The 21,301-nt window shown below is 38.8% G+C and overlaps 1 pseudogene; it reads right to left on the bottom strand.

The window, feature by feature from the left end:
- Positions 1-14,051: 14,051 nt before the first annotated feature.
- Positions 14,052-15,536, bottom strand: LOC129242106 (uncharacterized; annotated as a pseudogene).
- Positions 15,537-21,301: the final 5,765 nt, after the last annotated feature.

Raw genomic sequence — 21,301 nt, 5'->3', positions numbered from 1 at the left:
ATAATAGAAAATTGGAATACGGGTTTCGACTTGGTTGTCTAGTCTGCGTAGCCTCCTTTCTCTACAATGCACCTCAGGAATATACACGGCTACAGTCAGATCGGAAGAACAGCCGGTAAAAGAAACAAACTATATTACTGGCACACCAAAAAATTATACGATCCAACTCTTTTTTAGACGATAGATAAGTTCCCCAGAAAAGCGAGCAAAAAATTACCCGCGACATTTGGTAATTTGGGAATAGGTTCTACAAATTTCAAAAATCATGTAAGATGAGAAAACTCTACATAATTATTTTTCCAAAAAACTGTGCAAAATAAGTAATAATGAAATCCACGTATTTATAAAACAAAAACAATTAATTATTATTATAAAAAAAACTAATATTAGTGTACAGTGAAACTTCAATTAATAATTCTGAATCATATAAAAATTCAAATTGAAATTAATACGGCCTGGTCCAAAAATGCTCTCATCAGTAGATAGCATATGCATAATACTTTGTACGTCAGATATGTCCAGCCTATCTGTCGGGTTTTATTCAAATTATTAAAGGCTTCTGCAGATTTTTTCTTGTAACAAAGCCTGTTATTAGCGACCATCTTTTGCTTTCTCGAGTTGTTTGTATAAGACGTCACAAATTAACCACTCTATCGGAAGATTTATAATTTTTAGAAATGGCGTCGTACGTCAATCATATTTGACACTTGTGAACTAAAAAGCTGCAGCCTACAAACAGACAAGTAAAAGGGCACGTAAAGATCAAATAAAGATTTCCATCACTCAAAGTAATTTTTTTTATTCAGGGAAAAATGACCAAAAAACAAACTAGAATTATTAATTTTCCTCCACCTTCCACAATATTTGTTATCCAGCTACATGCGATCTAAATATGACGAATTTTAAGCTGTAGTCCGACTTGGTTAGGATCCTATGTACCTATGTTTCTTTACATAATATTACACGAAAAATTTTTACTTAATAAGGCATTCTTTTAGGAATTATGTTTAGCTTAGAAACACATTTTTGTTTAGAGATTCATTCAAATACGAAAATTTAGTGTAAAAAAGTTTATTAGTGAACCGCATTATTTCAAAATCGTGTAAAAAGACAGTTGGATGTACCACGTACATCAATCATATTTGACACTTGTGAACTGAACAGCTGCAGTATATAAAAAATAAATAATTGGCGCGTACACTTCTGTTAGGTGTTTGGCCGAGCTCCTCCTCCTATTTGTGGTGTGCGTCTTGGTGTTGTTCCACAAATGGAGGGACCTACAGTTTCAAGCCGACTCCGAACGGCAGATATTTTTATGAGGAGCTTTTTCATGGCAGAAATACATTCGGAGGTTTGCCATTGCCTGCCGAGGGGCGACCGGTATTACAAAAAAATGTTTTTATTAATTTTGCTTTCACCGAGATTCGAACCAACGACCTCTCTGTGAATTCCGAATGGTAATCACGCACCAACCCATTCGGCTACGGCGCCCGCCGTAAAAATACAATTAATTAATTGTTAATTTTTTTTACCAATAATCAGTCGGTGGTATTGGCGCTGCGTGATGCACATATGAGACTACCATACTGGTCGTTCGGTCAAGCAAGCAATTTTGTTATGCACGAAGAGCACTTACATCCACTCAAAGTCACTGTATGGTGTGGCGAGATCGCAAATTCCATAGGGTTCTCGATGTATAGACGTCACAACAGGAACGGCACAAGGATCAATTCTTGGTTCCGATTTTTAAAAGATCAGCTACGAAAATATAGAAATGCTTGATAGTACAATACCTTTCGAATAGAATACGTAGACGATATCGTGGCAGTCATCACAGCACGAAACTTTGAAGAAGCCCGTATAAAACTTAACTAAATTATGACACGGACACAAACGTGGCTAGATTAACGTGGCCACAAGAAAGCGAAGCTAGTACTTCTATCCAAGAAGAACATCCCGGTAGAAGTTAGATTGCAAAACAGCTCAAATAAGCGAACCACAAAAAGTACTAGGCCCAAATAAAATATACATCAGAGAAAGCCGTTAAGACAGCACCCCTACTCAGTAGATTGAAGGCAAACATGGGGGGACCCCCAACCCGGGGAAATAATGATGGCTACCACGCTCAGCGTTCTCTTATACTGAGGCAAATGCGCTAGAGGTAAATCAACGATGCAAGCTCTTAGCAACGATACAACGAACGGCAGCCGTGAGAGTCGTTCCCACTACCGTACAGTATTAGGACCAGTTGTTTAAATAATAAGCGGTTCAATACGGATAGAATTACTAGCTTTTGAGAGGAAAAAGTTTTGGGTATTAAAGAAAGAGGGACGGCTAGGATAATAAAAGAAGTTGGTACATGGTAGAGCAGGAACTTCGGTGAAGTTAGTTTTTATACAACCCAAATGCTTTCGGGGCGCGGGTATTTCCAGAAATACATGTTCAGAATATGGAAATGCGAATACTCCACATACATACCTGTATACGGCGATGCTGCCAAAGACGACGCTGAACACACTTTTTTCCAATGCATGCGTTGGGAGCAAGAACGTCGAACGCTGGAGAATGCAGTCGGTCACATAACCACTGAAAATGTAATATAACATAAGATGCTTAGTAGTGAGGAAACGTGGGTTTCGCAGAAACCGGATGAAAAAACGGAACCTGGACGCAGGCAGTTTGTAATGAGGAAGATGGAACGCCACTCTGAAGTAATGCCAAAGCGGTCCCAGAGTGGGCGACAGGGGGGGGGGGGGGGGGGGGGGGTTAATCTACGGACATACCATTGCAACGACGGCAGCTTGGATGATGAATTAGGTATTTTAAACTTCCTCATATGCAAAAAGATCAAATGATGCAGTCCGTACTGATTCGTTTGAGGGCGTTTTTACCGGAAATCTTGCGGATTGTCATGGAAAAAGCGATAAAACGGGCACAAATGGTAACTATTTAATCATCCTTTCCACTTAACAGAAAAAATTGTAAAAGTCCAAATAAAGATTTCCCTTATTTTTATTGACTAAAAAAGTTATTCAAAAGCAAAATTCGGTTATTAATTGTGTAATGCATAAGCCGATGGGCCGCCGTAGCCGCATGGTTGATGTGTGAAGACCATTCAGAATTGGGAAAACGTAGGTTCACATCTCCGTGAAAAACCAAAATAAAAAACAGTTTTTTCTAATAGCAGTCGCCCCTCGGCAGGCAATGGCAAACCTCTGAGTGCATTTCTGCCATTAAAAAGCTCCTCATACAAAAAATCTGTCGTTCGGAGTCGGCATAAAACTATGTAAAAAACATTCGTAAAACAACATCAAGACGCACGCCACAAATACGAGGAGGAGCTCGGCCAAACACCTAACAGAGGTCCACACGCCAATTATTTATCTTATTTTTAATGTAAATCTGGAAAATTCTTAAGATTGGCCAAATAAAATATAATTTTGAAGTGACTTGCTAATTTCAAGTCAAACCGTGCCACATTGTTCAAGTAATCTGTCTGTTTTTTAAGTTGAAACGCAGTAAAATCAAGAATTGGTCTAAAAGATCTTGTTTTAGTTACAAAAAGCGGTTTTTAATCCTCGAGAAATTATGCTATAAACTTTAACTTTTCATGTTTTACGCTTACAAAATGGTTTGAATCCAAGATTTTTGCCAACTACATGACTCAAAAAACCCTCATACCTTAACGGATGTCATTTACCTCTTCCAAAATTTACCTTTTTTAATCGTTTTTTGAAGCGTTTAAATTGTCAACGAAACGGGCGAAAGCCCGCGCTTTGTATATGGATGTCATAATCACAGATAAAGTATTTACAAATTTTGATTATATCGGCAAAGTGAAATTCAAGCTATGTAAAATTATTGCTATTAAAATTTGTTCACTACTGGTATCAAATATGCATACGAGTTTGAGTGGCTACTTTTAGCGTTGGTTAGGAGGCTGAGCATCAAATGCCGGACCAAGAATGCAGTAAATAAACAGCAGCAGCAAACACAGTAAGAGGGATGCAATGCATGGAACGAGGTTGTACAATAAATAACGTCGCTTTAATATTATATTTATGTATATGACCCGAATGGCATTTCAACATATACACACATTCATCAACACATAAGCAGCATAACAATACTTAGACAAAGATGTTTTAGTTTGCGCGGGTTGGTGCAAAGCAGAGTGTTCTACTGAATAATTCACAAAACTCGAAATGGAAACAAACTGTCTGGCGGCCTGCCTAGAAGCCAAAAGCGTATGCATGGGAGTATTTTATGCACATACATATACCTATATTGGACAATATTTCGCCACATACACGCAAGCACGGCCGCGACTGAACGCTTATACCGAGAAAACCTGGAATGGCACATATCACTTGCATGCCCCGGTGTACCAGGAGTCGCATGCTTGTATTGTAGTTATGATATTACTACCGAACCAACCAATTTTGGCACCATATTTCACACCCTCAATTCTTGTGGCTTCTCTTGCCGCTTTCTTATAAAACCATTTCATTCTTTTGTATATATTACTCTTAAATCATACGCCTTGTTACATAGCGTTGCCACGTTTTACGTATTTTGACACTTCTCAAAACTTGTGTCGGCAATAATTTTGCGATTTGTTGCTGTCGAGTCGCTTTGGCGTTGGTGCAAAATTAGGATTTATTACGCATGCAAATTTCCACAACCTTGCCAACACCACATCCACAAAAGATTTGTGGCCATAAACGCTTTTTACTTCTTTCCACTTATCTTTTTATTTCACTTTTTTTGTTTTGCAAATATCAACTGCCGGATTCTCCACATCTTATTTCCAAGCTGGTATGCATCCCTTAACTTCACATATGTATGCACACACTTTTACTCATGCTTCGCACATGGAAAGTATGTACATAGGTGTGTACTAAAGTACATATTTATATATGAATGTGTTCTTATTTTTACCTTTAGAAATCCTTTTCCTTCGACCAAAGTGTCGTCAAGTTGATAGCGATTTACGACGTCATAAACAAATACCACAGAATGTCCTCCCATTCTACAGTTATACTACACCTGAATTACCATTAAATACTAGCCCTCCTCTCCTTCATTTGCTTGTACATTCCACTCTACGTATAAAATGAGCGAATATGTTTCATTCATTTCTGTAAGCTTGTACAGAAAATATTCAAAATGAGAGTTGGCAAAGGCACAGTTTATGCAAAAATAAAGTCTTACATTTATGTAAGGTCCAGTGACTCCTCAACTCTTAATATCTGCAAGTATTTCCATAGCAATCAATTCTTGAACTTTATATTATGATATATTAAAATCATTGGCGGCCGCCGTAGCCGAATGGGTTGGTGCGTGATCACCATTAAGAGTTCACTGAGAGGTCGTTGGTTCGAATCTCGGTGAAAGCAAAATTAATAAAAACATTTTTCTAATAGCGGTCGCCCCTCGGCAGGCAATGGCAAACCTCCGAGTGTATTTCTGCCATGAAAAAGCTCCTCATTAAAATATCTGCCGTTCGTAGTCGGCTTGAAACTGTAGGTCCCTCCATTTGTGGAACAACACCAAGACGCACACCACAAATAGGAGGAGGAGCTCGCCCAAACACCTAACAGAAGTGTACGCGCCAATTATTTATTTTTTTAATTTTATTTCAAAATCATTACATGCATAAAATTGCAGCGCTTCTATGGCAGGTGACTGTGGTTTTTAACCGATTCCATAAATTTTCAAACCATAATTAAACGAAATCACATGGCGTGCGAATATTAAGTCTGCTTTATTTTACGCTTGTTTCTGCTCGTCTTTTTTCAAAATACTATCTATTGCTAACCACGTCTTACAGGTAATTATCGGATTTTAGAGGTAGTACTCAGGTAATACATGCACTGAGTAAATTTTCAATTTCAACAAAAGAGTGCCAGCGGTGATCAGCTAAATTCTTTTGCATGTGTAAAAGGCGCGATTTTTGATGATTATAGCGGAGAAGTAGGATATTCAACTTGGATGTTTTAACAAACTGTGCTACATGTGGTAGATTGCTGCCATGATAGGCTCAAGTGCATCACTTTTAGGTGGTACCGATTCCTGGTAATGGTTTCAGCAAGTAACTCACTTTTTCAGTGAATGCATTGTGGAATACTATGTATATGAAATATCAAAATTATTTGCAGCATTTTTTCTAAAAGCGATCGGCCTTCAGTACGCAATGAAAAACCTCCGAATGAACTTTTCCCAAAAATAAGCTTTTAAAAAACCAATCTGCTATTTGAGCCGGCATTAATTTGCGCGATAAGCAAAGTAAGTATTTATTTTAATTTTCTAGTATTGCTGCCTTTTTTACTCTTATTCACATTGCTGGCATAAATGTGCAAATGATTTATAAGGCACCTTGATCATGCACATCACCAACTATATTATTGATTCCGAAAACCAAGCATTTGAAAAAATGACTATTTTTATGTGGAAATTTACTCTGTAAGGTATATAGCAAGGAGGGCCAATCTGCGGCTCATAGAATGATTATTTGCGGCTCCTGATAAATGTACACGAGCTCACTTTTCATTTTTGCACTATTAAATATATTGTTACGAATTTGTTACGTTTTTATCCAAATAAAATGTCTCCCAATAATTTGTGTCGATAATAAAAAATGCATTAGATTTCATAATAAAAACTTGTGATGGGCACTTTGTAAAAGGAAAGGAAATAACTTATTCAGAATTAGACGATGACGAGTGGTTACAAAACTAATGCTTTTGAGTGATATCATGGAACATTTGCAAACAATGAATTTACAATTGCAGAGGAAAGATAAAAAAGTATCTGACCTGTCACAGTGTATATTTACTTTTTGAAAACGACATTAAAAACAATATATTTTGTTACTTTCCTTGATTTAAAAAAGTTTGTTCCAATATTAAATAAGAAAACCTCAACGAGTATATAAAAAAGATAAAAGGAATTGACGGAATTCCAAAATAGATTTCGAGGCTTGAATGATTTTGAATGGTCTCTTGATTTGTTACTGAATCCATTTGAAATTAACATAATTCAAGGTTAGTTTTTCATTTACAATATAATTGTGAATTAATAAAGATGCAAGAAGATACAATTAAAATATAAGAATCGGAGTATCCAGAATTAAAAAAGGCTGCTTGTGCCGGCGATCAGTATTAACTAATTAGCATCTCAAAGAATTACTGAGAAGTGCTGCCTCTGCAAAAATCACGAATTAGGCAATGTGGAGTTAATTCACAGGTCGTATACATTTATAAAACTGATCTTTGGTGGGATTATTGATACCGGTGTAAGTCGGATTACATAGTGTCCATTTTAAGATGCGGATTGTGCTGTTGATAAAAAATTCAAGGAAAAGGGCGGACGAGCAACATGACTCAAATACTGAATGCTGACTCTTTCTATGAAGAAACTTGCATTACGTGCACATTGACAATTTGTTTTATTTTTCATTTAACTATTTTTAAAGCATTTGACCTCTTATCTTTTGCAACAAATCCGCTCGCAGCCTTGACTTACGCGCATCGCTTCAACCTTTTTAATAGGCTATTTCCGCTTTCCATCTGAACTGACTCCCTTGTTCGTTTATTTCATTTAACGTTTTTATATTTTATTTTTATATTTCTATTATTTGGTTTTTGTGTTCTTTATTTTCCATTTGATTGATGCCGTTTTGACCCTTAAAATGAACGCCAATAAAAAACACAACTTGTAGTTGGCGGCATTGTTTGGAGGTTACATGGTTTTTGTAACTGTTGTTGTCGTTGGAGCTATTATTTTTGTGCAGAACCCAATTGCAAACATCGCTTCGTAGTTGATAGGTGGGAATGAGTGACTTTCCTTCTCTTATATTTGCAAATTTTTCCTCTTACGCAACAGAGAATTTGAATGCCACGGTTTTTTCGAACTCTGCGTTGCTTCATGTTGGGCCCATTGGTTTTGTGGTTGTAAGCTAGCCTTTTGCGCTATTGTTATTTGTAGAATGATGATGGTGATGAAAGTGACTTTCAGAAAATACCAAAAGTCAAATACTTTATTGTGGTTGTTTAGTGCGTTTTCGACTGGAAGTGGCAATGCTCTAAGAGGCGTCGCAGTTTTGAGAGAGTATTCAGTGAATGTTTTTAAATGCGTACATGTAGGTAGTTCACCCTCGTACAATATTTAAAAAAACCGAAAAGTATTCATGCAGAGGTGCTATCCATTTCATAAACCTTCCAGGAAAGTTGAGTAAATAGATTACAATACCCTTGGGTGTCATTATTATAGATACCATGCCAACATCTTCTATGCTGGTAATAAAAATATTGCATTGGATTTGGTTTTATGGCGACGATTGATATTTTTTTCAATGAAGATGCTCTCATGTTTAAAATCTTCAATTGGCATGTTTTGAAATTAAACCTCTGTGGGGACACAAAACTGGATTCAGCAAGTAAAACTGATTGCCATAACATCTCATATGGTATAGAGGGTATACAAGTAATAAATAGACCACTCAAAGTAAGCCATGGGATGCATATATACGCATGTTTATATATACATATATATATATATATATTTCACGATAATCCAAATGACTTCTTACAATGTAAAGATTCTAAAATAAATGCCGAAATTTGGGTTATAGATTACGGATCTGTGTTCCCTTTTTCAGGTTAAGGTAATTTTCTCAAAATAACCCTATTTTAAGTTGGCATTGTTCCTCAAGCGATTTGTCGATTATTATTATCTGTAATAAAAAAAATTCACATGCAATGGGGAATGCCGCTCGAATGGCCGGATATAAACCAGGGTCGATCTGGTAACGTAGAATCGATTGTCTTGGGCCTTTTAGTTTTTTGGTGTTTTGGCTCCTCGTGTGAGCCTGTAATCCCTAGAGGACGCGTCCCCAGGTGTCGGATAGGGGAAAGCCTCTCAGGTAAGGTAACATGAAAAAGCATCAGGTTACAAACCTCATAAGCATCTATGCACCAGACATCACTAAAAGTCACGAAAAAATACGATTTCTATATGTAACTTCAAGGACTTATTGAGAGCATTCCAAAACAAGAAGAAGTATATGTAATGGGAGATTTTAATGCACGAATAGGAACTAACATTATATCAGGAATAAAAATCGGTTTAATGAAGATACTTTGAACGATGGTGGTGAACTGCGCATAAAAAATCAACTAAGTTTTTTGCTCATAAACCACAGCATAATTATACTTTTTCAAACTCAAGAGGCTAACGCTCGGCAATAGACTTTATATTAACAAACAACAAAGTTCATCCCTTGACTGTTTTAGATGTATGCATTAACGACTGCAAATTTGGGGACGGGAAACAACATTGTGTTAATGAAACTAAGGTTCACAGCTCAAAGACGCAAAAAACCGATACCAATGACCGTAGAAAAATTTAATATAGACTCCCTTCTGGATCCATCTGCGCAATACCTCTATCAAAAGAGGATTAAATACCATACCGGAAAAATTAAAATCTGTAGTGAAGATACAGTAAATGACGCATGGTTAAGGTAGGTAGGTAGGTAGGTATAGTCGTTGTCGGTTGACACACCTAGGCCTGCTGTAGGCCCATTGTGATACCACCGGGGCTGTCCCCTCTCCTCACTCTACATTGTTCTTAATGAACCAACCTGTGGCTTTAATATACAGGGTGGCTGATGAAAGCCGCTACCAAAAAAAAATTGAATAACTTTTTTCCTTTTTAAGTTATCTGTTCCATTTTTGTTTTAATTTGCAGATTGATCTTTAAAATTTATTAAAATGGATAACTGGAACACGCAAACAAGAATTTGGATAGTCCGCCGCTATCACGCACTGGAGCCCGTAGTTTTGGTACAGAGAGAGTACAGGCGGATGTTTGGCGGCGATCCCCCGAGCAGATGGACCATAATGAGACTGGTGAATAATTTTGCTGAGCAAGGAACAGTCGCAAGAAGGCCTTATCATCGAAATCCACCAGTTCGGACGGAGGAAACGATCGCTGCTGTAGCTGCAGCTATACAAAGCAATCCAAGGGTTTCAACAAGAAGCTTATCTGCTCAACTTTGTGTGAGCCGACAGTCTTTGGAAACAATAATGCACAAAGATTTAGACTTATTTCCCTACAAAATTAAAATGGTTAACAAACTGAATGCAGCAGACTTGCCGATTCGCTTGGAATTTTGCCAGAAGATCCTGCAAATGGTGGAAGAAGACCAAAACATGTTAAACTGCCTTTTCATGTCTGATGAGGCCCATTTCGATTTAAACGGCAATGTGAACAAACAAAATTGTCGAATATGGAGTACTTCTAACCCACAGATACTCCACGAGACGGAATTGCATCCTCTTCGCGTGACAGTGTGGTGTGCGATTTCTTCACGCTGTATTGTCGGGCCTTATTTTTTTGAAGAAAATGGTCACACCGTTACGGTTACTGGAGACCGTTATTTGAAAATGCTGAAAGAATTTTTCTATCCAGAACTACGCCGAAAGAGAATTCCTTTCAACTCTGTGTGGTTTCAACAAGATGGGGCAACGTCTCACATAGCCCAGACTGTTATGACAGAGTTGCGACGAAAATTTCCCAATAAACTGATTTCAAGAAACTCCGAATTTCGTTGGCCCCCCAGGTCGCCTGACCTTACTGCACCTGACTTTTTCTTGTGGGGTTTATGTAAACAAGAATTTTATAAAACAAAGCCAACAAATTTGGATGAACTAAAACAATCCATTCGGGCAACAATTGCGGCTATTCCTGTCGCAACTCTCAAAGTAGCAATGAACAACTTTTTACTAAGATGCCGCACTTGTGTCAACGAGCATAGGGGCATTTAAATTCAATTATTTTTAAAACTAGTTAAGCTATATTTAATAAAATTTAATGACCTTCAACTTGAAAAAAAAATAAATGAATTCCATACACTAAAAAAAAAGTTATTTGAGTTTCTTAATGTAGCAAAATTCATCAGCCACCCTGTATCTAATATCTAACATCTAATGTTATTTTTATATTGGCTACTTCTGCCAAGTTATTCAGGGAACTTTTACCTAAAAAGTTGAATCTTCTTCTATCCAGAGCCATGCACCCGCATAGAAAGTGTTCTATGGTCTCTTCTTCTTCAATGTCGTTACAGCTTCTGCAATAGTCGTTATAGGGTGCTCCCGGACCCCGAGAAGATTTCTCATATTTTTCCTGTTTAGTTTCAACAGTCGGTTTGTGCGGCCCGTATTCCATTCCGGCCACGTCATTCTACTAGTTGCACAGGTCAGGGACTCAGACCATAGCCTGTTGGCGGCACTGACAGTGTGTTTATCTATGAGCATTTTACAAGTTGCTAAAGGTATAGGTATGTTCTGGTTGGATCGGTAATGTGGTACCCAATCTCGCTAGTTCATCTGCTTTGCAGTTGCCTTCTATGTCTCTATGAGCTGGCATCCAGAGCAGGTTTATTATAAAGTACTGTGATAGTTCTGTCAAAACGTCTATACATTCTTTTACTGTCTTCGAGTTAATATTAGGCGATTTTAAAGCTTTTAGGGCCGATTGGTCTGGTGGCCGATCTCTTCTGGTGAGGACACTTCTCTGATAGCCAAAATTTCAGCTTGAAATAGACTGCAGTGATCCGGTAACCAGAATGCGATGTTGGCATTCATTCCTTCAGAATGAAGGTCTCCGCCTACTTGATCATTTAGTTTGGCAGTATAGATGCTGATTCCGCTTCTATTGTCCATTACTCCATTGTCCCAATCTTCTCTCGTTGGGAAAGTTGTGGTAAAGAATGTGTTTAAATGCAACTCTCCTCAGCTACAAAAGTCTGTCGTTTGATGTAGGAAGGGGTATTTGTCTATAGAGTCCTGTGGCCGCTTTTTTTACTCTATCATTGATCGCTTGTTTCCAGGAGAGCTTCCTATCTAATACTAGTCCTAGGTAGCTTGCCTCTTCCCCATTTGTGATTGTGATTCCCTCAAGGGTAGGGGGGTTTAGAACAGGCATCCTGTATTTTCTGGTGAACATGATTAGTTCTGTTTTGTTGGGATTTACCCCAAGACCACTTGATGCAGCCCACCGGCTTACATCGTTCAAAGCATTTTGCATTATGTTGCAGAGGGTATCTGGGAATTTCCCTCAAATTAATATTGCAACACCGTCTGCGTAGGCCACTACGTGTATCCTCCTTTCCTCCAGACTCTTTAACAATTGATTCATTGCCAGAATCCACAGAAGAGGAGAAAGTGCACCGCCCTGAGGGGTGCCCCTCTTGACAGATCTGCGTATCGTCGAGGGGCCCAACGTCGAAATTACGAACCTGCCTAGTAGAATTTCACAAGGCCCTCGGCGACACCCAAATCAGGCAGCGCGCTTGTTATGGCCTCTGGTAGGATGTTGTTGAAAGCGCCTTCTATGTTCAGGAAGGCTACCAGGTAATACTCTTTATTCTCTATTGGTTTATCTATCTCTGAAACTAGTGAGTTGAATGCTGTCTGTGTGGATGTACTTTTAGAGTATGCATGCTGTGATCTCGCGAGTAGCGACGGTGTCAGGTTTTCCCTTATAAAAACGTCTATTAATCGCTCTAACGTCTTTAATAGAAATGAGGAAAGGCTAATAGGTCTGAAGTCTTTAGGTTTCGTATGCGAGCTCCTACCAGCCTTTGGTATGAAAACCACTCTGACTTCCCTCCACCTTAGGGGGACGTAATTTTGTCGTAATGTTGCTCTGAATATGGTTATCAGCCATTTCATAATGTTGCGCAATGTCTGTTGTAGTTGCGCAGGGATTATTCCATCTGGTCCCGGTGTTTATATGGTTGAAAATTTTCTACAGCTCAAGTTATCTTGGCTTCAGTGACAATGTTGAGGATGTTGGAACCTGGTACCGCATCCGAAGTTGGAATATTGGCGGTTATCGCTTCCTCTAAATTACCTGGAAATTGAGTATTTAGTAGTAAGTCTAATGATTCTTCGCTGGATTCTGTCCAGCTGGAGTCTGGCTTCTGAAGATACCCTATGGGTTGAGCAGACTTGGTTAGGATTTTTCTCAGTCGAGATGCCTCTACCGTAGTCTCGATCTCCCCACAAAAAGTTCTCCATGAAGACCTTTTTGCATTTCTTATTTCTTTCTTATATCTTTTAGTTTGTCATAATACAGGTCCCATTCGTTTTCGCTTTGGGAGAGTTTGGCTCTGTTGAATTGTTTCCTGCAATTCTTTTGTAGCATTTTCAGTTCGGGAGACCACCAGGGTGACTTTTTCTTCCCCCTATGCCTAGCTGCTGAACAAGCCTTGTGCAGGGCTTGGTTGCAGCAATTAGTCAATCTATTGACCATTTTATCTAATGTCTCTATGCTAGAAGGGTTGAAAGGGGTAACCATGGGCAAACGTTTTGCTAGTTCTTGAGAGTATCTTAGCCAGTTTGTTTTTCTATGGTTCCTGAATTTTAGTGCTTTAGAATGAATGACCTCTTCCTGGAGCGTGCATTCTATATATCTGTGATCAGAGAATGAATGTGCATTGAGCACCCTCCAATTCACTATTCTATCTATAATAGAGTCTGAAACTAACGTAATATCAAGAACTTCCTGACGATTACGTACAATAAAGGTAGACTCATTACCGCGATTGCAGAGCGATAATTTGGTTCCCATAATAAAATTAAAGAGTGACTCACCTCGCTCGTTAATATTTGAACTACCCCAGGTAGTGTGATGGGCGTTTGCGTTGCCTCCCAATAGTAGTTTGTTGCCGTGAGCTTCGCTGTCCAGTATCAGCTTTTTTAGCAGGTTCGAAGGTACTGGATCTCCGTGTGCCATATAAAAAGACGATAGCCGGTACTTGTTACCATCTGTCTCCCAGCTTATCGTAGTTGTGTATATTGCTATATTTGTGGATCATAAATGTGGTTAGTTCTGTTTTTGCCATAATACAAGACCTTGATTTACCTTCACAGTCCGCTGTGTATAGCCTATATTCCGGTGTCCTCAATCCGCAAATGCGCCCTCCATTGATAGATGGCCCCTGAATGAGGACAAAATCAGGGTTGTCGGCTGCCATGCGATCAATTAGGGCTTGCGATGCTAGCTTGCTTTGATGTCGGTTTATTTGAAGCAGACGCATTCTTTGCACTCTCATCTTCTTGTGACTCGCTCAGTAGCTCTCATTCTGAGTACATTGTACTCGAACCAGTTGGAAGCTCAGTTGTCGTACTCGTACTCATTTTCTTAAGTCTAGCTGTGAGCTCAGACCCTGACGAACAGGAACCTTCCAAGTCGATGCTCTCGACGTCGCTTTAGGACTCCATTGGATCTTCCTCAGCGTCGTTAGCTTCAATATCTGAGGCCAATTGGTCGCTGGCATCAGCATCTGTTTTATAGGTTCTGACTCTTACCTTGCCAAAACCGTAGTTTATGATACCTTCGCTTTTCGCCAAAGGTTCTAGCGAGTCTTTCGTTAGCAACAGCATTACCTGCATTGTGGCACGTTTCGTCACCACACCGTCTACTGTTACAGTATTGTCAAAAGCCTTGACAAATTTCCAGCCCGCCGTTGGTAGGCCTGAATTGCATGTACTTATTATTTGCATGATTTTCTGTGGGTCGGAGGGTGTAGGGACCCAAACTCCTGCCCTCGGTCGAGACGGGATATCTTTCTTGTCCACTACCACGAGCTGCGCTCCAGGGTAGACTTCCCCGATCCTCGCTATTGCTACTTTGTATAGCTCTACCGATCTTTCGTCGTCGCAGGCTATAATTTTAATTTGGCCTTGATACCAGCCAGCGTCAGTACATGATGGTGGCGGACCTGGATTGCTTAGTAGCACTTCCAGCGTCACATTGGTCAGAGCAGCCTGCGCCCATTTCCATTGGGCCCTAGGAATTCTTCCTTCGGGATCACCCTCATCCAGGACACCAATGATGATGCGATTGCGGGCCACTTCCGCGAATGTTTTATTAGGCGCTATGCCTCGATTTTTCGGTCTTCACGCTGACGGTTTGACCTCTTCAGTAGACCTCTGTCTTTTGGTGGCAGGTGACGAAGTGGTTGGTCTTTCGAGGGTGAAGTTAGGTAGTATGTTCTTCGCCCACTCTATCGACTCGCTTACCTTCTTTGTCAGCTCCTCCGTTGTTGGTGGTGTTTCGTGCAGCCTTTTGAGCATCTTGACGGCATTACGCCTCTCCAAGTACCCTGCTTTGGTTGGATCAGTGATCCTTACTGTCGGCCGTCTTCCAGCGAGAGCACTGGCCGCGGTGCTACCTGCGGCAGTATCTTCCCCACTTCTCCGCATAGCCAGAGGATGTCGACTATTTGGTTTGGTTCCGCCGACTGCCACAGGAGGTGCCGATGTACTGGAGCTAGGCTTAACCTCAGTCCCAGTGCCAGCGCTTGCCGCCGATGCACTCTGACTAAGTTTGACTTCAGTGATCGTGGTGGCAGATTGAGAACTCGTTTTAAACGCTGCTCGCTTCTTGGAGCTTGTTGCCCCTTCTGGTTTGTTTATTTGTTTTGATTTTTGTTTTTTGTTGTTATTTGATGATGCGTTCATAGTTGTTATATATATATATATATATATAATTGGCGCGTACACCCGTTTTGGGTGTTTGGCCGAGCTCCTCCTCCTATTTGTGGTGTGCGTCTTGATGTTGTTCCACAAATGGAGGGACCTACAGTTTCAAGCCGACTCCGAACGGCAGATATTTTTATGAGGAGCTTTTTTATGGCAGAAATACCCTCGGAGGTTTGCCATTGCCTGCCGAGGGGCGACCGCTATTAGAAAAATGTTTTTATTAATTTTGCTTTCACCGAGATTCGAACCTACGTTCTCTCTGTGAATTTTGAATGGTTATCACGCACCAACCCATTCGGCTATGGCGGCCGCCACTTCTAATAGCTACTCAGTAATGTGGAACCAGAGACCAACAAAGATTCATATGCTTCTTACAACGACATACCTGAAAATTATTGGATATCGCGTCTAGAGATTTCTGTATACTAAATAAAGAATAGGAAGTCACCAGGGCTTGACAACATATTTAATGAAATGCTCAAATATGCAGGCTTGATGGTCAAAATAAAAGATCTATTTAATGAACTTTTTGAAAATAATAAAGTCCCAGACGAATGGAGGAGAAGTACGACAATTCCTATACATGAAAAGGGAGATAAATAGGATCCTAATAATTATAGTGCAATCACGTTTTCAAGCACAACGCTCAAACTTTTCACGAAAATTCTCGTAAAAGAAATTAATAAAACTGATTTCAATGACGAACAACAAAGGTTTCGTGAAAATCGTTCAATAATTGACGCTATCTTTATCATCAGACAATTAGCTGAAAAAGAAATTGAATATAATATAACAAGCCGTTGTTTCTCTGTTTCATCGATTTAACCAAAGTATTTGATTAAATTTTTTCGCCAGATGTGCTAAATCGACTTAGAAAGCTTAAAATTGACAAGTGAATAGTTTCAATAATAGATGATACTAATAAAAATAACAGTAGAACAAGAATATGGAATGATACTTCTTCTAAAATACCTCTGCGCGGAGGTACCAGACAAGGTGTCAGTCTCAGCCCCATTCTGTTTAACGTAATAATGGACGAAATAATCAATGATGTTAAATGAACACCAAGAAGAGGTTATACAATCGGTGGTAAAGATATACAAATTTTATGTTATGCAGATGATTCTGCTATTTTATCGGATACGGAAGATATTGCCCAAAGGCTTTCATTTGCATTCGAACAATCGGCCATAAAATTCCACATACAGTTCTCCGAACCAAAAACAAAATGCATGACTATATCAAAACATCTTCTAAGATGCAAGCTTGCCGTGTATGGACGGAGCGTCGAACAACTTATGAGCTTTCAATATTTGGGAACTACAATGACATCACAAAGAGATCTCGAGGTTAAAACTAAAACTGTGAAAGCAGCACGCATTTCTGGTTTGTTAAAGGACATAGTGTGGAGGAATAAACACATGAGCGTGAAAAGCAAAACGCGAATTAACGAAACATGTGTCCGTCCAATTATGACGAGGCACGCGCAGACACAGCAGTTACACAGCGTGCCCTTAATACTACGAAAATGCAGACGCTCAGATCAATATGCTGGCACACAAGACTTGATAACATACGAAACGAAGAAATAAGAGAAATGTGTGAAGTTCAAGAAATAAATGGGGACGAAGAAGACGTAAAAAATGGCACAAACATGTGAAAACGATGAGAGCTGACCAACTGGCTAAAGTTGAATTGGATGGAAGAGTACAAGCATATAGGCCACCTGGACGTCCTCCTAAATGTTGGTGCGAATGCTGGACATCGGAGTCGCAGAATGACAAACAATGCACAATATGCATGTTTATTTATTTATTGGTTCAGTACTAATGCATTACATCGTATCTTTAAATAAGAACATTTTTTAAACCTTGTAAAACACAAGATAAAATCTTAAATAAAGTGGAAGGAGAAGGTTTTTAAATGAGGGTATTGCTTTAGAAGTTTTTTGTTTTGTTAGTTTTTTCTTTAGTGTTGAGAGATGTTTGCTATCTGTGACTAATATTCCAACTTTTTTTGAGCGAAATCAAGTCTTTTCCACTCGGTATTTCTAATGAGTGAAAGGGCTTAACTATGCCGGAGAGCCTTTTTCCAAAATAGTTCAGGGTTTCTTCAACGAATTTTGTATTGTTCGGAAGAAGACATGTAGGTGGCTGAATTGTCGGACCGCATGGCCAATGAATCTCTTCTTCCTTGTAGTTTCGAAGTAACACTCATGAAAGTGATATTTTTCGTTGATCGGGTTAATAGCCCAAATAAGGCAGATATTGAAGAACATGGATGGAGAATATGCTGACTGCGGTCAAGCTTAACGACGCAATCATATACCCACCACAATATTAAAACAACATTTTCAATATGTTAGACTATAACTGTTGTAGAGTCCCTAAGCATGCCTTGGATGGTGGTGAAATCGGGCTTAGCATATCTCTTAACCAACCAGTCGAGCAGACATCTCGTTTTTAGTTCTATAGATATTTGAGTGGTTTTTTGTGAAGGGTTATAATTTGAAGCATTCTCTGAACTTAATTATGTACTTATGGGACTAAATTTAAAAGGTCCATAAGATGTGATGTGATCCGAATGGATTGCTCACAATGCCCAGAGTATAGAAGGAAAGAATCGGCATTGAGTTTAGTCGTGCAATTCTAATTGCAGCCCTGGAGGGCCCACTAACCTCCATTTCACTCCGTTCAATATGCTACATATTTTAAATTTATTCTTTCTGATTTATTTTAGATATTTTTTCTCCTAAAAAGTGCGTAGCTATCTACATAGGTATTTGCTTGCAACGACAAACTGTTGTCCTAAGTGGTACTAAGTGGCACTAAAAAATCATATTTATATCAAAATTGCTTTCAATGTAGTTTGACAAATTGTTGAGCATTATTTATGCACAGTTTGGCAGGAAAATTCTCTTTTATACATAGCATACGAACAAACAAACAAACGAACACTTCTACCTATAGACGGGCGCGAATATGAATGCTTTACTCATACGCTCCGTTGCTCCAATGGCCGAGCTACACACAACATGTCGCCAATGCTGCGGAATATACTGGTAGTTGTTGCTGATGCGCATTATTAACTTGACTGGGTTGTTGCTCATTTCGGTCTGGTCATGGAAGCATAAAAATGAAAATTGTTCTCAACAAACAAATTTAACACAATAACACATCAGCAACAGCTGTCCGCTGCATTGTATTAGCTTGACGGTCAAGCTTATTTATACTCATATGTGTTATGTATGTGTGTATTGTATGTAATACCTATGTGGGTATTTAGATATACAGAAGAACGGGAGCTTAACAAGTATTAAGGATGGAAGAGGGGAAGGTTGGTAATAACTATTTCTAACCTTCAAAGGTCCGCATACATTGCATATAAATATGCCATCTATGTTTGTATGTATGTATTGCGCTCACTCACGTCGTAGTTTGCTAAATACCCATTGGTTCAATCTGCTGAATCGATTGATTTCACAAAACCCATTCAATTTATTCAATCGCATAAAAAAGAACTGAAGTGGATCATAGGTGGAAATATATACAGATGCAGTCAAGATATATGTATGTACATATGTATATACCTATACCTAAACAAAAAATTGAGAAATATATATAACGGACTTTTTATCATTTTGTTGAATAGCTTTTAACCAGTTATTTATAATAAAAATCAAAATTGTAACGAAAAGTCTTCACTTAGGATTACTTTAAAATGTATTTACAAAATAACGCTGAAAAAATATCAGCATGAATTACATAATTAAAGTAAAGCAGATACTTACTATGCTACGTGTACATATATGTCGCGATTCAGTTTTTGTTGGTGACGCCTCATTCATTCTGAAAAGTATATCAAAAGAAGTAAAGGCAAGTTAGGAATTCGCTATCTTGTGCATATAAAAAGTTTAATATGATCCATCGATATTGAAAGTCTATCGACTTTAAAATAGAAGTATTAATATGTCTCTAAAAAAACTCCCAGAGCTTTCAGATTATTTTATTATTAAAATTAAATAATCATATACCATAAGTTGGATACTGTCTATATATTATAATAATTAGTCACCTTGACGTACTAATTCTCGTCTCGCCAGAGCTGCACATTCACAAGAAATTTGCTCAGGAGTTTCATCATCCAGTTCGTAAAAAGGGCAGACACTTATTTCTACTAATACTAGTTTCCTGAAATTGTAACAAGGACTGAAATGTCTCGTATGATATCCAGAGCGTATCCGCAAACTCGAGATAGACGGGTTTTTGAGCCAATTTGATGCTCTTCGGGGGGGAAGGATATACTATTTGTCCTGCCTCTGTCCTGGACTCTTCGATCTTCCTGTCTGCTCAGAATGTTGAGGACAGTGAAGCATTCCTCAAGCAATTTGGAGGTCTTTATGTGAGCCTACAGTGCATATTATGCTGTCGGACTGTCTAACAAAAAGCAGATGTGCTTCGAAGTTGTGGCTATTCAAAGGTATTCTTTGCCATAAATTTAATTCTATGCCATGGATTTCCGCTTGAAAGACTGTAGGATAACAGCCCAAGGGTACCAATCTGAAATATGTAGTTATCTTGAAATTACAAAAGATCCTAAGCGCAAGAGTAATAGCATCGCGCAATTGCACCACAGGGTTGTTCATGAATTTCGTACGATATGTCCTGTGACATTTCTGATTCTTGGGTCCGAAATATTATCAAATCTCAGTGTTTTAAATTTTGTTCACATCCCAAGCAATTCTCATGCTGAATTTATAAGTATGATACTAAATCGAATATGCGTACTCAAGAAACAAGAAATTTTGAAAGAATTTTACAAGAATTTTTTTTAGTTTGTTTACTGATTTTAATATTTGAAACAAAACAAAGAATTTAACTTTTTCATCCGTCGAAAATACTTTCATTTAATTATTCTCAATTGCATGAGCACATCGGTGTAGGATTTATCGATTTTATAATTTTCAGAATTATTGTCCTCAGGGAGGTTATCCGAAAAAGTAAGCACTCAGAAATTATGCCCATACGATACATACGAAATGTTTCCTTGACAACGAGCATAAACTTTTAATTGTTTGATCTACACTGTACGAGATATCGATCACTACAGCTATCTACGGGAAAATAATGGATTTTGTTGTCTTCAACATTTATATTATATCAAAGAAAATTTGTCGAAATTGTTTTTCTTTCTAATCAATAATTAAAGTAAGCACCTTCTCATTTCAGATTAAGTATTCATGAGCCCTTGAGTTCATGGGCAAACTGTGGAATGCCGCAGGACATAGGGCATACATGGGAAAAAAGTAGCGGATGCACTGGATGGAGAGGGTGCGGCCTCGTTAATAATAAGAACCGAGCCCTTCCTTGTCAAGGGGCTCATCAAGGAGCAGTAGTAGCTGGCACCAAACTATGGGGCTACGCCAGGCGAAGTCTTTACTGGAGAGTTGTAATCAAAAGAGATTTAGGCAACTTATACCCTTCCCTAAGGACGAACTGAGAATGCTCATGGGTATTCTCATAAGTCATTGTATATTGCGTAGCCTCTACACAGGCCTGTAAACTCTAACGCACATGCTTCTCGAATGTGATGCTGAGAATGCTCATGGGTATTCTCATAAGTCATTGTATATTGCGTAGCCTCTACACAGGCCTGTAAACTCTAACGCACATGCTTCTCGAATGTGATGCTACAGGTATAAGAAACATGCGGCTAGACTTGGCCGGAAGAAGGGCACATACGCT

This window comes from Anastrepha obliqua, chromosome 3 (genome assembly GCF_027943255.1).
Source record: "Anastrepha obliqua isolate idAnaObli1 chromosome 3, idAnaObli1_1.0, whole genome shotgun sequence".
Lineage (NCBI taxonomy): Eukaryota > Metazoa > Arthropoda > Insecta > Diptera > Tephritidae > Anastrepha > Anastrepha obliqua.
This window is presented reverse-complemented; position numbering and strand designations above follow the sequence as displayed.